Source organism: Ruditapes philippinarum, unplaced genomic scaffold (assembly GCF_026571515.1).
Source record: "Ruditapes philippinarum isolate M1 unplaced genomic scaffold, ASM2657151v2 ctg16768_1_1_1_1, whole genome shotgun sequence".
NCBI lineage: Eukaryota > Metazoa > Mollusca > Bivalvia > Venerida > Veneridae > Ruditapes > Ruditapes philippinarum.
Window position 1 is genome coordinate 2,508 of NW_026856217.1, and position 17,496 is coordinate 20,003.

General features: G+C 31.9%; 1 pseudogene; it reads left to right on the top strand.

Annotated features, from left to right (window-relative positions):
* The first annotated feature begins 2,498 nt into the window (after positions 1-2,498).
* Positions 2,499-17,181, top strand: LOC132745828 (outer dynein arm-docking complex subunit 4-like; annotated as a pseudogene).
* Positions 17,182-17,496: the final 315 nt, after the last annotated feature.

Here is a 17,496-nt window from a genome sequence, read left to right on the forward strand (position 1 = left end):
GAAGTTTTTCCTCCCGCAATACTATTCATTATGGCTTACCGATATAAGGAACTGGTCAAGAGTAAAAAAAAATCGCCTCCACGCGACATGTTTAGGCTTTGGCGCGGAATGCCGTTATAAAGTATGTAACAATAATATTCTTTATGACATGTCGATATAACAGAAAAAAATAAATGGTATAAATGCATTAAGTAGTCATATATTTTCACGAGATACCGTGATAAAGTGGACAAAACTACATACAATAACACAGATATGTGTCCACTTGTAGGTACCCAATTAACCTTTTCTCGTCAAAACCAGTTCCAACATATCGACATGTCTCAAAGAATAGTATTGAAGAGAAAAAACTTCTGGTATAAAATTGAAACATCAATGCATCAAGTAGTCTTATATTTTCACGAGATACCGTGATAAAGTGGACAAAATACAAACAATAACACAGGTAAGTATCAACTTTCAGGTGCCCAATTAACGTTTCCATAGCATTCTATTAAACACATTTCATTACAGAAATTGTCACGCTTTTTGTAAATTATACTGCGCTCTGAAAAACGCTAGTGCTACCTTATTCATGAGTATAATCAAGTTAACCATAATAGTGGATCAAATCATTTATAAAATTTCAAAAAGGAATAAAACTTTTACAAAAATCACTTACAAACTCGTCCCCGGAAATATTCTTGAAACATGTTGTTCTATTTAAATATTTGTAAAACTATCTGATTCAAACGTCAAACTTTTGTTCAACTAATCAACTATCAGTAAGCTCTTTCCGGAATAACTAGCTACATGTATATTTTTCATTATGGGTTTTATTTCTAGTATTGATACAAACTTGCTGTGATGCTGTATTCTGTACATGTCAAGCCATTTAAAACAAGAGTAAATATCTATTTAGTTATAATATATGTACATATACTTACTTAATTAATAAGGCATACATTAGATGGTGTGAATTATAAATATTTTTTGAAGATATACAACCAAAAATTGCTTCTCCCTTAGCACCATGATTCAAGTTGGCTTATAATACCACATTGGAAATAAGCATTCGGGCTTAACTCTCTATTTGTCTATGTATCCCCGTTATCTAGGTAATTTGATATACTGATATTCCCATCTTAAAGACTTTTATAAAATTATTTTATTTTAATTTATTGAATATCAAGCTCTATTCTGGGTTTTTAGATGTAATTTGGTTAGACCTAGTCATTATTTTATCTGTGATTTTATATATTCAATTGAGCATATTTTGTTGCTTTTAAACTTGTACACATGTAACATTATAACTACATTAAATAAAAAACAGATGTAAATAAAAAAAGGTATCCGAAACTACTGATGCATGTTCAATAATTGGTCGAAGATACTGGGTACATGTTCTGTATACTTGACTCAAAGTTTTTCAGCTTAATTAAAACTATAACATTCGCAATGTACCTAAAACTTTTGCCTCTGATAATGCTTAAATTCCAATATGTTGATGTTTATGCCATGAATCATCTTTACCAAATGAATTACGATTTATGATGCCATGAATCAAAATTAACAAAATGTAATACGTGTTATATAAATGATTGTCAGCATACGTTATAGCAGAGACATAGATGTAATCTACATCTCTGGTTATAGACCCTATATTTTATATGATTATGTATACGTACATGTTTATAAATAATGCATGTCTTAATGTTCAACGCACGTGCTATGTATTTAAATCTTTTCAAACAGAATTCAATTTATTTCATAAATTGTAACGTTTTTAATATAATTTATATTATACATTATTTTATAGTGTTGTGTTCTGTGTTGTCGGATGTTACTGAATAATAAGATAATTTTTCAAAAAAAAAAAAAAAAAAAAAATAAAATAAATAAATAAATAGATAAATAAATAAATAAGTAAAAAATAAATAAATGAATAGATAAATAAAAAAAAATAAAGTAAAATAAATATTTTTTTTTTTAGATCTAACTATCTAGAGATAGCTTTTACACGTATTACCTGTGGTGAAATCTAGCTATATAGTAAAAAGAATCGAGAATGTCCAGTGCAACCTGTAATCTTATGAGATATACGAATATAACAAAATAATGCATTACAACACGGGAGAACAATCAATCTAAGCCGTTTAACTTTGACCTTAATCCAGATTAACGTTGAAAGATTAGCCATTAAAATATAATATTCCAGTATGTTATTCTATGTGTTGAGGTTAGTTTATTTTATATAGGCATAAATAAAACAATTATAATTTTTATAATTAAGTGATGTTTAAAGTTAAATATTTATATGATAATTAAAGTTTAATTTCGAGACTTCAAACATTTCCGTCAAAATATACCCGGTTAAAAACTTTTCGGCACGTGATTCTGAAACTTTACTGCGCACGCGCGTTGCTTAGGAACTAAGAAACGGAAGTGACAGCTCAACTCGAAAGTGTTTTAAGATTTCACAACATAAAAAATAAGGAACATTTACAACGCGCAAGACAATGTATGGTGACGACAATGGGTCTGAAGGTCCGAGGGGGACTTTCGAAATCTACCGGGCCGAAGCAGACTCATTGTACAAGCAGGGAGAATATAGAAAAGCAATAGAAAGTTACACACTTGTAAGTAACCAAGTTGTCATTTTCACACTTTTTTATTGTTGAATTCGAGCGTACTTTTAATGTAGTTACAATTTTAGTCTTTGTTCTTAACAGTGATCAAATGGTTAAGGTCACCGTCTTGAAATTACTTGCACCATGCAGGTTACACTGATGGTTCTACTTGGCTGCCAGCTCTCATATCAGAATATAGCCTAGGCACATCAAAATTATTTAATTAGTCTTAATAAGGTAAAGATTGCATAATCCGGAAATGTTCAGTCTTGTTCAACCATTACTTGAAGAGTTCCAGGCTTTATGTTTGCACCATCATTTGGCTTTCTGAGACAGGATGTTTGCTGACACTGTGTCCCAGGCCAATAAATTCATAGTTCTGGCTTCCAAAACTTTATAAGCCACTATTTAACAATTTTGTTTTTCATCTGATGCCGCATTAAAGTTTTGGATTAGACCCGTTACGAAACCTAACCAAAATAACATAAGTTGGTTTAACCTTATTTTTTACTTGCAAATACACTTGACCCAATCAATTCTTGTGCATTTTACAATAAAACAATTATTTTAACATTGTTCTATACCAATTAAAGTATCAAAATATTAATACCGTCATTAAATTTGCCTATTTAACTGTAAAACATCAATTACGCCGACTACAGTCGGCCATGACATTTAGGTGCCACGCGAGACCTCATATGACGTCATTCTATATTTAGAACATCATAGTTGACATGATTTCAATATTTTTATTCAATATACTGTAGTGTTTTTATTTATTTTCATTATTTTTTTTAATACTTAAATATGATTTTATTGAATACAAAAGTCAGTAAATCACCTTTTTCAATATCTTTAAAAAAAGTAATTTATAAAATATTGGAAGCACATGGGTTCATAAAGGTCAATCTTGTAATCACATGGTCAAACATTTTGGCAATATGACGACCAAGTGCCGAAATTTTTACCTCTCGGATACTATTAGGTAGTTTATGTTGGTAATAAGATTTTTATTTGTCCATCCTTGGCTTACATAGTTTTATCAAGGTATGCTTCACTTTACTTCATGGCATTTTCGATGAATGAATACAAGCGTGTCAGATTCCTGGCATGATTATTGGTGGACTTTCCCTACGGGGTTGTCTTCAGCGTTCACGTCATGTCATAGAATATAAACGGGTATGCTTGAAGACCTTAAGCTAATAAATTCACTGATCTATTCACTGTAGAATACCGAGAACTCTTCACATATTGCATGGACAAGACACGAATCCAAAGGTTTGTCACAGTCTGACTCCTAAGTGTCTATGCCATCTCTTGCCTGAAATAATGCAAGAAGTCAATCATGTGATTCACAATGGGATTTTAAAAAATCCTGATATTTTGATCCTGATCCCAATTCCTGATATTACATATTTATAATTCCCGATATTAAGTTCTCAGTAAAAAAATGTCAGCGTATAAAATCAAACCTAAAATGGTAACCCCGCCTCTGGGCATTGATTATATTCTGGATGATGGCTGATTCAATATTGTGTTGCTATTAATTGACAGCAAGGTGATGTAATAAACAGATTCATAGTACAAATGACCACCTGAAGTTACTCTCGCATCATGTATACTTTAAGTTAACATATGTGTTGTCTGTCATTTTTTGTTGACATACTATGATTCAGTCTTTATTTGGCAGTAGGTGGTACAGGCTATGTCACAATGAATGTGTAAAATTTATTTACATACAAATTGTTTGGTTGCTGACTTTGATTTTCTTTGATGATAAAGATTAAAGGTCAGCAAAATCCTTTAACGGAAAATTTCTTGCATTTTTTTTTTTAATGAATTTTTTTTTAGTCTTTTCTTCTTGTGTTAATCACAGACTTTGTCATTTAAAGAATTGCTATACTTTTAATATAGAAGAAAATAATGATCAACCTGTCAAGCAATTTTAGCATGCACATTGTTGCCTGTTGCTGAAAAATTCCAAAACATGCACATTTCCATTTTGTGTTTGATTTATTGCATGCCTGTTCTAGAAAGAAACTTTTATAGACCTAGAATCATATAAGACATTGGCTATATGACTAGATGTCCTTTTTAGCTCGACTTTTCTATGAAAAGGGGAGCTATCCTACTCGCCCCGGCGTCGGCGTTGGCGTCACACCTTGGTTAAGTTTTTCGTACCACCCACTTTATTTCAGAAGTATTACAAGTATGGCTTTGAAACTTACCATACTTGTTCACCATCATAACCTCCATCTACAGACAAGAGTACATAACTCTGTCAAGGTTTTTGACAGAATTATGGCCCTTTTTTGACTTAGAAAGTGTATTGAGCTTGGTTTAAGTTTTTTGTACCACCTCACTTTTATTTCAAAACCATTGGAGGTATTGCTTTGAAACTGACCATACTTGTTTACCATCACGACCTTCATCAACAGACAAGAGGACATAACTCTGTCAAGGTTTTTGACAGAATTATGCCCCTTTTTGACTTAGAAAATACATTGAATATGGGTAAAATCCACTTATTGCCTTAACCCTTTGAGATATTGCTTTGAAACTTTTAATGCTATTTCACATCATTACCCCCATCTGTACGCAAGAGAAGGTAACTCTGTCAAGGATTTGTTTTAAAAATTAAGGCCTTTTATCGACTTAGAATCTTGGTTAAGTTTTTAGTACCGGTCCACTTTTTGACTGAACTGTTTGAGATATTAATTTGAAAGTTGGAATACTTGTTTACAATCATGATTCCCAAACATGTCCAGGAGAAGGTAATTCTGTCAAAGATTTTATTTGAATTATGGCCCTTAACTGTCAATGTTTTGTATTATAGGCAAGCACTAAAAATACCTTATTCTCTCAAAGTGGGTTTAATACTTTTAAATTTATTTAAGGCTCAACTCAGTTTTTTTTTCTTTCTTACCAGCCCTCTTTTGACTTAAACATTTCAAACTTTGCTGCAGTGTTCAAGGGTATCACACAATTCAGTAAAATAATTCTTCACTAAATATCTTAATGCTCATGGCCATTGTTCACTTTAAAAATACAGAGATTCTTGTATTGCCTTTTACTGCAAAAACTTTTTTTATTGGCAAGCAATAAAAAAGTCGAGCGCGCTGTCTTACGGACAGCTCTTGTTATTATTATAATTATTATTTTATTTATTTTTTATCACAATATTGATCATAAATTAAATCATAAAAACACTTGTAATTTTGAGGGAAATGTAGGTTCTTCAAACCAAATGTGAAATTCAAGTTGATAAATAATCCAGTTTTGAGCCCCTTAATGCAGCTGAAAATCCAGTTTTGGCCCATTTTATTTGTCACATGTATGAGAAGGAGCACCTTTATAGTGTCCTAACAAACAAAAATTTATGATAACATTGAAGAGACAAAAAATGAGATGGTGCTAACCAAGACTTGCAAGATGTTTTTAATAAGATTTAACCTTTACTCAGAGAAAAGAATTCTATAGAATAATTTAATACATTATATAGCTCTTAGACTTTTTACCTTAAAAACTGGCTCAGTCTTTGCTTAATTAAACAGGTACAGAAAATTTCTAACCCCCAATGATAAATTAGTCATATTGATCACTATTAAAAGTAAAATAAAAAAATTTTTTGTTTTACCACCCCCCAAACCCTTACATGCAAGTCAATTACCCCAAAGTCAACCCGCTATTTAGCCCGGCTCAATTCCCCGGGCCTTAAGGACTCGCCCATAATGTTAGAAAATAATCGTCGGCACCAAGTAAATCCCCAAAATTTTTTATTTTATTTTAAAATTTCATAAAAAAGGGGTTTTAAAAAAAACTTTAAAAGGGGTATGATGCCCAAAAACCCACTACTGTGTGCAAATTTTTAATAATTTTGTTTTTGTTAAAGACTCTATTATTGGGATCCTAAATTTTACCCCGTCCTAGAGTAAACATTTATGATGTCCTAAAGTATGGGAGATACATGTATATACCTGTTAATAAAAAAGCAACAAAACATTTGGAATTTTTCAAACATGAAAGTAAATCTAATTAATGAAAAAAATTCTTCAACATAGAAGATCAAATTGATAGAACTTACACTGAAAAATACTCACACCACCTGGGATACATTTATTTTATGTCTTTGATTAATTTAATACACACACAACAGAAGGCACAACTTAGTGAATTCAGTGTTTTAAATCTTTATAAAATGACTTATTCATACACTAGAAATACCCTCCAAGTTTATTTACCATAGTCATGTATTAATAAACACAACTGCATTTGAGTCAATAAAAAAAGTTTTAAAAAAGTCAATAGAGTATTGATATACAGTATATACACTGTATATTATACTGAACCTGAACTAAATTTGAAATAATGAATCACACCATCAGAAATATACTGTACAGTTAACAAGAGACAGTACTGATATTAGCATTACAATATTTTCTGAAGTTGAATATTTAATATAATTGAGAAAAATTGTTTATTTAGCATAAACTTTTTAATTATACATGTATGTGTTTAGATTAAATCTCTTATTTCTGTATAATAAACGCCACAAACGAAGGTCACAAGGAGAAATGACAGAAAGATTTTAGATTGGCAAATTTAGATTGGTGTTTTTAATCATATACATGTATGTACTTGTAACTACATGAATTGTATATAAATATATTATATAGCCATATAAGTACCATATAATACATGTAAATAACTGTACCTGAAAAGAGATAAAATACATGAAAGAGATAAAAATGTTTAGTTTTTCACACCTTTTATTTACGTAACAACTTGATGTTAATCAAAAAGGCAACAAGTTTTAAAAAGAAAATGTTAAAAGGATTCAATTGAAAATTAATTTTGCCCATTGACTATAATTTTATAGAATAACATTTTTTTTTCATTTTCAAGTAGTATGATCTATTGTTTTTAATATAGATATAACAGTCCTAAACAAATCTCTCAGTCTTGTCTCTTGACTAAATGCACTATGTGTTGATATGTCTTTAGATCTATTATAAAGCATTTTGATCAAAATTTTTAATGTTTAGAAACTTGTTTCTCAAGTGACATTACTAATAACTGCTATATTATACATGGCTGATCCATTCAGTTTAAATAAGCCATCAAAACACACATCTATTTTGGACATAGGGGAACAAGGTTATATATGGTCATTTTCCTACCATTCTTGTTTTCAACAAACAGTTTTTGTCTATGTAATTGCAGCATTGAGTATGATGCAGGAGATGAAGAATTGTCTTGTAAGAGCGATAAATTACTACCAGCTTGAGATATGCTTATGACCTAGTGATGCTGAAGCTCGCCGAAGATTGAAGATCAAAGGTATTTTTTATATAATTATTCTTATGCTTTCAATAAACTATTAATTAACCTGATAAATTTGTATAATAGACTAACCCTGCACTGACTACGGAACAGTCCATTTGAACTATAAGGGAGTTCAGTAATAAAATAGAAAATTTGGTTGTCACCTGTTTAGAGCCAGGTCTTACTGCACTGAGGTGGCCTGGCTCTGAACTTGTGGTAGAGGCTATTTAATTTTGGTTCCAGCAGGTTAAGGGTTAAATATATATTTGTGTCATTACAATCAAGAGCTATGTAAATCTGCCTTGATTTCAAAATATAAGCAGAAAAATTGTATTGCACAACTTCAGTTAATAAAATACCAGTCTGTGGGTCATGTCTTTTAGATTAATTGAATGTGAGACTGATACATATTACTGTTTTATTATTTTATTCTGTAGCCAATATACAGGTGTTTCACAAACTGATTTTGTGTATGGTTCCTCTGTAACATGAAATGCATTGTCCTATTTGTTGGTGTTTTAATCAATTAGTTAAGCTAGTATACAATGATTTAAATCTTAAAAAACTTCAACATGTTTATTTTAGACATTGTTTTATTAAAATACTTCAGGGAATATACCAAAAAGCACAGGCATTGTACTACCAAGGAGACTTTGAGATGGCACTTGTATTTTACCATAGAGGTCATAAACTGAGACCAGAGTTACAAGAATTCAGACTTGGGTATCCAGAAAGCACAGGAAGCTTATAGACAACAGTGTTGGTTGTAAGTCTATATACCAGACAGTGTTCCTAACATAACTGACTTTAGACTCTCTGTTAAGAAAACGACAGCGAGTTGTTTGAGGAGAAATGGATTTGGGTTTAAGATAAAGTGTTGACCTATAAATTTCCCCTTCTTCCTTTCCTCTTCTGTCGTAACATGCAATATTCTAAAAAAGGTAAATAACTTTGTCTTACCGCTATAACTGTTACTTCTTCTATATCATGGTAAAAATATTTTATCATACAATTGACTTCTAAATACACTGTGTACGCGTCCACCGATTATTAGCTCCTAAAAAAAACAACGAAAACGAAAAAGTAGAAATGCTACACTGAGGTACAACAAGATATATGTTTAACTTATTTCTTCATCATAACTCATTGATTTTTTCAAACTAACAATTTTGTGGAAGCCTAAATGGGTCTTGTTTTAGGGCAATATTTGCTTTTGTCTGAAATGGAATACTTTTGTTAAATTGGTGGATAAAGTGTAGCGTATTTTGTTGAATTTGCGAACTGATGTTGATATTACACTAAAACAGCCAAACGCATTTGCTGTATCGAATTCCGCCGTTAATACAAACTATAGCCATCCCTCTACTTATTATTTGAGTTTTCACCTTCAACTTGGGCTGCTTTTAACAAAATCTTGCGAAAACGAACCTTGCCTTGTGTACAGAGTCTAGCACGTGGGATTGTACGGGGTGTAGATGGAAAACGTTACGCGATGTACGGGGTGTAGTAGGAAAACGAATGTCATTTTTCTGTAAAATAAATTCAAGTACAGAGCATATAAGTACGCTGATGAAGAAATAAACGATTAATGTCGGAGCAGGGATTGTGAAGTGAATGATATTAATTTTATAAAAGATGAAAATGTTTAAATTGTGAACATGTTAGCAACATGTATATTAATTGCAGTAAACAGTTTCGCGTCCTGCTATACTATTTATTCGTGACTAAAAGTTAATAGGAAATCATAAAACTCAAAAGACCACAATTTCATTCCATAGTGGTATAGAACATTATGTACAGCAAATTCTATAGATTTGTCTTAAACAATTTCAAACATGTTTTGGGTTATGCTTGATCTAACTTGTTATATTGGGTTATTATTTCACTGGTCTTAAGACTTCATTGAAAAAACTAAACATATGTTTATGAGCTTTTTGATTAAATATCCGCCTTGATGAGTTAGGTTAATCATTAGATTTATCTTTTGTGCTATAAGTCTTTCATATTTTTTGCAGTCAAACTCTGGGTGACCTCACTTGTGATTTCGATATTTTAAATAAAATACAATGTTGCGCTTATGTTGCTGCTTTTTTCTAAAAATTATAATGATAATAAATGACTATTCAATGATGATGATGACGATGATGATGATACTAATGGTATTTTATGTTTTCAATTCAACAATGCCATACCAATGTAAGAGTGTGCAGAGTGATATGAAACATTTAAGAGTCTCTATTCGGCATATTATTACGCGGTATCTTTTGAGTCGATTAATAGCTTATATAAGGCGGCTATAAACTGTTTTATAGAAGACGTGCTAATGCCGTTTTATAGAAAATGACACTCGTGCATAATCTTTTAATTGTCTGATCAATTATCACCTATGTCTTATGTGTAGAGCTAGTTATACATGATATATAATATAAATCCCCACTCGGACCATTTCCATTCAGCGAGTTGGTCAGAAGACTCCTCAACATGTCTTATAAATACTGACAGACACTATTCAGCTGATGGCATGACAGTACAAATTCAACGCAGCTATACTGTTAGGCTCAAAACACAAAAAAGTTAAATTATTTACCAAATACCTCTGTATCGTCCTCTAATCTACCCATGTTTAGTCTGAAATGAGATTATTTCCAATTAAAAATAATATAAAAGACTATTCTTTAAAAATATTTGACTGCTAGACACCGTACACATCTACTAAACCCTGTTCATTAAACTACAACACCCCGTTCACTTAAATTTGTTTTCTTTGCTAGACTCTGTACACAAGGCAAGGCTGTTTTTTGCAAATTTTGTTAAAAGCAGATCGAGTTGAAGGGTGTAAACTCAAATCCAAGTAGAGGGAGGATTATAGTTTGTGTTAAATGGCGAATTTTGATACAGCAAATGCGTTTTGGGCTTGATTTAGTGGTAAATATCAACATCGTTCGCACATATCAACAAATACGCTACATTTTATCGCCAAGATAACACAAAGTATTCAATTTGCAGACAAAAGCAGATATTGCTATAAATAAAGAACCATTTAGCTTCACAAAATTGTTTAGTTTGGAAAAATCGATGAAGTTATGATGAAGAAATAAGTTAAAATATTACCTTAGGTGTACTCAGTGTACAGCTTTCTACTTTCGTTTTCGTTGTTTTTAGGGGCTATATCCGGTGGACGCTGTACAACAGTGAAATAGGAAAATACTCGTTGAAAAAATATCTATATATTATATCTCTTCTGACTTTTTCTGTACCTTAATTCCCATATCAGCCTTAAATAATGTTTGCATTATATTTTCCTGATTAATATTTATAAGATTCACAATTCTATGCATAAGAAATACAAATTTAGTTTATGGTTCATTATAATATTATAAAAGTAATTAATATACATTGTTTTTGTAAGGTAGAATTATGGAGTAATTGAGGCCATTTAAACTGAAAATTTAATCTCGTAATTTTGTTTCAATTTGAAAAATCATGTGTGACAGAAGAAATTAATCAAAATTGCTACAAATTAGATTTATGTTCATCAGTATTATTAAAACTTGGTATAATAGAACAGAACAGAATCTTTATTCTGTCAAGTACAGCATGAGGAAAATAAAAAAAAACATATTTAGGGTTGACAAATGTGTAAAAGTTCTGAAGAGGAAAAAAGATACATACAATTTACATGTATAAAGAAGTTAGATTATGGCAGGACGTTATTGTAAACCATAGACTAGTTTTGTTAAGTGGCACAGAATCAAACTTGTATCTTAAAGCTCCTTATCTTATATTAATGTTTTATGATATATAATGTTTTTGTTATTACAGCACCAGAAACTGTCAAACTTACAACTGAGGGAGATTTGTCATACTTTGACCAGTTACTTGATGATGTAAGTTTAAGTTGTAGTATTTCAATAATCAAATCATTATTTTAAATTTACCACTGAAACATTAACAAATTAACTACTAAATTATTAGCAAATTTACCACTAAATTATTAGCAAATTTACCACTAAATTATTAGCAAATTTACCACTAAATTATTAGCAAATTTACCACTAAATTATTAGCATATTTACCACTAGACCATTAGTATCTTATTCTACCAGTATATTGCTTGTCTCTTAAACTATTGATATAGATAGTGCTTCCTATTTATTAATTTTTGTCTGAATGTGGTATTCTGGTTAAGAAGTTGAATTTTGATTACAATAAAACAATTGATGTTACCTACCCTTTATACTTGATATCTATGAATTGAAAAAACTACATGTTGTATCTTGATATCTCTGTACTAAATCTTGCGTCCTTATATCGTAATACTAAAATTTCCATCTTTTCTATTTTCCAGAAAAAAATCAAACGTAAAACAAATACATATGGTAGACAAGCAACTCAACAACTTAATAAATCAACAACACAACGGGTACCTGTAGGCAGTGAGAAAACTATAAAACAACTTCTAGGTGAACTGTATGGTGATAGACAATATCTAGAAAAACTCCTCAAAGAAACAGGTATATTATACTTAAAATTGATAAAAAAAGCCAATATTTAATTAAAGGGAGACTAATAGTACACAATATCAGCTGAAAGTGTACACTGAGTTGTCTCCCTTTACTCTACACCAACGCACACAATTTCATAGCTTGTGTTTAAATTGTGTGTCTTTCTGTAAAAAAAAGAAGTCATTAATGAAATGTATTTAATAAGTAATACTATAGTTTACTGGAATTTCAATATAAAAGTTTGTTCACGAATTAGTTTAAGTTTTGTATGAATGATGATGCTTGAACTGCTGGAACTGTGTGCGACAGCCTTTTCCAGCAGGATAGAGGCAGACCATATTCTTGCAGTCTAACCAGGCTTTATACTTTTGTTAACTCATTCTCATTGATATTGAAAACTCTTCAATTTTGTATTTGATTGTTTTGTATTTAAAAATTTTGTATTTGATATTGAAAATTTTTTGATTTTTTGTTTTCTTGATATTGAAAACTCTTCAATTTTGTATTTGATAATTTTATATTTGATATTGAAAACTCTTCAATTTTGTATTTGATTATTTTGTATTTGCTATTGAAAACTCTTCGATTTTGTATTTTGATATTGAAAACTCTTAAATTGAATGGACTTCCAAATTAAAAACAGGACTAAACTTTGACAAAAAATTCATCTGATTCAGGATGAGACTGATACCAATCATAAAGATATTTGCTTACCATATTTTTTTCAGATCCAAAATCTGAAATGGGTAAAACAATATCTACATTGGTGAATGATGGTCTATCATACCTGGACACACGGTCAGATTTCTGGAGACAACAGAAACCAATGTACGCCCGCAGACATGACAGATTGATGCAGAGAAGGAAACGTGAATCTGCCTCTCACAAACTCTCACCTAATGATTATATCTTGAAGGAACTGGAAAGAATTGATCAAGGTATACTTGTACAAGAGATAATTTTAAATCTGCTGAAAAGGGTGTGGATTTTATTAAGTGATATTTTTATACGCCCGTTTGAAAAACGGGACGTATTATGGGAACGCCCCTGGCGGGCGGGCGGCGTCCAATTTTGTCCGGAGCATATCTCCTACATGTATGGAGGGATTTTAATGAAACTTCATAGAAATGTTCACCACTATGAGAAGCCATGTCACGCACATGAACCAGGTCTCTAGGTCAAAGGTCAAGGTCACACTTAGAGCTCATTGAAAAACGCTTGTCCGGAGCAAAACTTCCACATGCATAGAGGGATTTCAATATAACTTGGCACAAATGTTCACCATTGTGAGGCGGAGTGTCGCACACAAAATTCAGGTCCCTGCAGCCAAGGTCAAGGTCACACATAGAGGTCAAAGTTTAGATAAAAATATGAAGATGTGTATAGGGACGATTTAATCATCATTTATTGAGGGATTGTAACACAAATGGTCATTATCATGACTACGGCTGTGACACATGTACTTTAGGTCAATATATGTAAGGTCAAGGTCACTAAAGATGATGAAATATCCAGATTTTGTCTGGAGCATATCTCATACATGTATGGAAGAATTTTTACAATACTTTATGGAAATGTACACCACCATGATATGTATTGCTCCATGCATGATCCAGGTCTCCAGGTCAAAGGTCAAGGTCACACTTAGAGCTCATTGAAAAACGCTTGTCCGGAGCAAAACTTCTACATTCATAGGGGGATTTCAATATAACTTGGCACAAATGTTCACCATTGTGAGGCTGAGTGTCGCACGCAAAATTCAGATCCCTGCAACCAAAGTCAAGGTTACACATAGAGGTCAAAGTTCAGATAAAAATTTGAAGATGTGTATAGGGACCATTTAGTCATCATTTATTGATGGATTGTAGCACAAATGGTAACTATCATGACTACAGGTGTGACACATTTAATTTAGGTTAATATTTGCAAGGTCAAGGTCACTGGAGATGATTAAATATCCAGATGTTGTCCGGAGCATATTTTCTACATGCATGGAGGAATTTTAATGTTACTTTATAGATTGTTCACCACCATGAGACGTAGTGCCCTGCACATGAACCAAGTCTCTAGGTCAAAGGTGAAGGTCACAGTTAGAGCTCATAGAAAAACGCTTGTCTGGAGCAAAACTTCTACATGCATAGAGGGATTTCAATATAATTTGGCACAAATGTTCATCATTGTGAGGCTGAGTGCCGTGCATAAAATTCAGGTCCCTGCGACCAAGGTCAAGGTCACACATCCTGTGCATATCTTCCCTACTGATTTGTTTTAAGGTTCATTTAACAACACAGTGCCAAGAATAAAAACTTGCTTGCTAGATAACACTTATCCATAATGCCCCCATCTCCATCTAAAGCTTTCGTAAACAGGCGTATTTTGTGACTATGGCACCCTTGTTTTATATACTTTTTATATAAAGATGTATTGCCAGCTTGTTAAATTGAGAAACAAACAATCATAATAATAAAACTAATTTATGCAGACAATGAAAAGAAACAGGGGCTTGTGGCTGCATAGCCAAGTGATTAAGGCTTCTGAGACTTGTTATTTAAGGGTTGCTGACTGTGTGTATTTCAAGGGAACAGATTTCAGACTGTATCAAAAACCATATAGCTTCCAATCAAAACTACTCATAAACAAGGGTATCAAAAAGCTTATAGCTTCCAACATAATAAGAACTTGACTCAAAAAACTAAACAGGGGTTTTAATACAGCATGATTGTTTTTGCTTTAAATTAATCAATGTTATATTTTTCTGTAAATTTTCAGCCCAGGTTGAAGGTCGTTACCAGGAAGCATTGAAGAGGTCACAGAAATGTTTATCTACTGTACAAGGGTTCTCGGAGGATGACGTACCTAACAAAGTGGAGGTTGTGGCTAACATACATAGTTGTATTGGTAATGCCCACCTTGAGTTGGGAGCTTATGACAAAGCTCTGGATAGTCATCAGACAGACTTAAACCTTGGAGAGAGAAAGTAAGTCTATAAGAGCCGTGTCATGACAAAACCAACATAATGGGTTTGCGACCAGCATGGACCCAGACCAGCCTGTGCATCCGCGCAGTCTGATCAGGATCCATACTGTTCGCTATCAGTTTCTCTACTTGTTATAGGGTTTGTAAGCGAACAGCATGGATCCTGATCAGACTGCGCAGATGCGCAGGCTGGTCTGGATCCATGCTGGTCGCAAACGCATTATGTTGGTTTTGTCGTGAAGCGGCTCATATCTACATGATTGTTTCTCTGTTGCTTAATTTTTAAAACCTCTATACTTCTAGATGCTTGTGTTGAAAAAAAAAAGTATTATTATTTTACTTTTGCTACTGTAGAGTATATCTCACCCACCTGCAACCTGAATCTTATCTAATTCTTTTCATCACCATATGAACTTCTTTAATACCTGCTGTAATCTCTGCCAAATTTTTATTTTGCAAGAAAGAAAGTGTTTTGCACTATTGATACATTCATCTGTTCTCTGAAATGCCTTTATTTAATGATTTCCTCACATTAACATAAATACATATTAAAAAATATTAAATGAATGTTATTTTAGCCTTAATTTATTAAAACAATTGAAAACTTTATCAACATGATTTTTATGAATGAGATAAACAATAGATACTGATAATATAATATATATGGTAATTTATCTCCAGTGTAACCTAAGAGTATTTTAATTCATTTGACAAATCTTATATAAATGTTGTTTTAAGATTCTTCTGGGTGTGTCAAAGCCTAAAAGTTATTTTTAGCTCGACTATTCGATAAGAATAAGTAGAGCTATTGTAGTCACCCGAGCGTCGGCGTTGGCGTCGGCGTAACCACTTATGTTAAAGTTTTTGTAATAGTTCAAATATTTTCAAAGTCCATTGACATATGGCTTTGAAACTTTGCACACTTGTTCACCATCATGACCCCAACCTGTAGACAGGAGGAGGTAACTCTATCAAGCATTTTGACAGAATTATGCCCCTTTTTTGACTTAGAATTTACATTAAAGTTTTTGTAATAGTTCAAATATTTTCAAAGTCCATTGACATATGGCTTTGAAACTTTGCACACTTGTTCACCATCATGACCCTAACCTGTAGACAGGAGGAGGTAACTCTATCAAGCATTTTGACAGAATTATGCCCCTTTTTCAACTTAGAATTTACGTTAAAGTTTTTGTAATAATTCAAATATTTTCAAAGTCCATTGACATATGGCTTTGAAACTTTGCACACTTGTTCACCATCATGACCCCAACCTGTAAACAGGAGATGGTAACTGTATCAAGCATTTTTTTTTACTATCAAGCACTAAGAATAGTCGAGCGTTGCTGTCCTACCGACAGCTCTTGTTTCTCAGTTTTGTATTTGATAATATAAATGTATAATCGGTTCAATGAAAACAAACACTTTTTTTAGCTTTTAACTTTTTGTCTCCTTAGAAAAACTTGACATTTATAAAGTAACAAATGACTCAACATTCGTTTAACTATATGCTAGACAGAATGTGACGTTAACATGGAAATAAAAAACTTTGTCAAACAAAAACATTGCTACATGAATACAGTAATATACAATACAATATACATGTACATAGAAAATGGATCTACACATGTGTGTTTTTTTTTAAATTAATATAAATGTATAAATGTATTTACAGTGATATGACAGAAGCTGTATCTAGAGGTTTGGACAATATTGGCCGTGTATATGCCAGAAAGGGAGCATTTGCTAAAGCTATTGAAGTGTAAGTCAAACTTACTGTTATATTTATTGCTTGTTACCTTTTAAAAAACAGTTTTCCCAAAGAAAATCTATTTTATGTCTAAAAATCAAATTTAAAAAAAATTAATAATGTAAAAATTATAATTTGTTTGTATTTATTTTTCTAAAAAATTTTTTAGAGAGGTAACTTTATGATATCTGACTAAACACATGTAATACATGTACTGTAACTACTGTTATAAGGTTAAATTTTCCCCCGCATTTTCACAAGTTTGTTTTTAAAAAAATTTTGGTTTTTTGGGCTTAAAAATTTCCCAAGGTTGATGTCAATGAAATGCTTT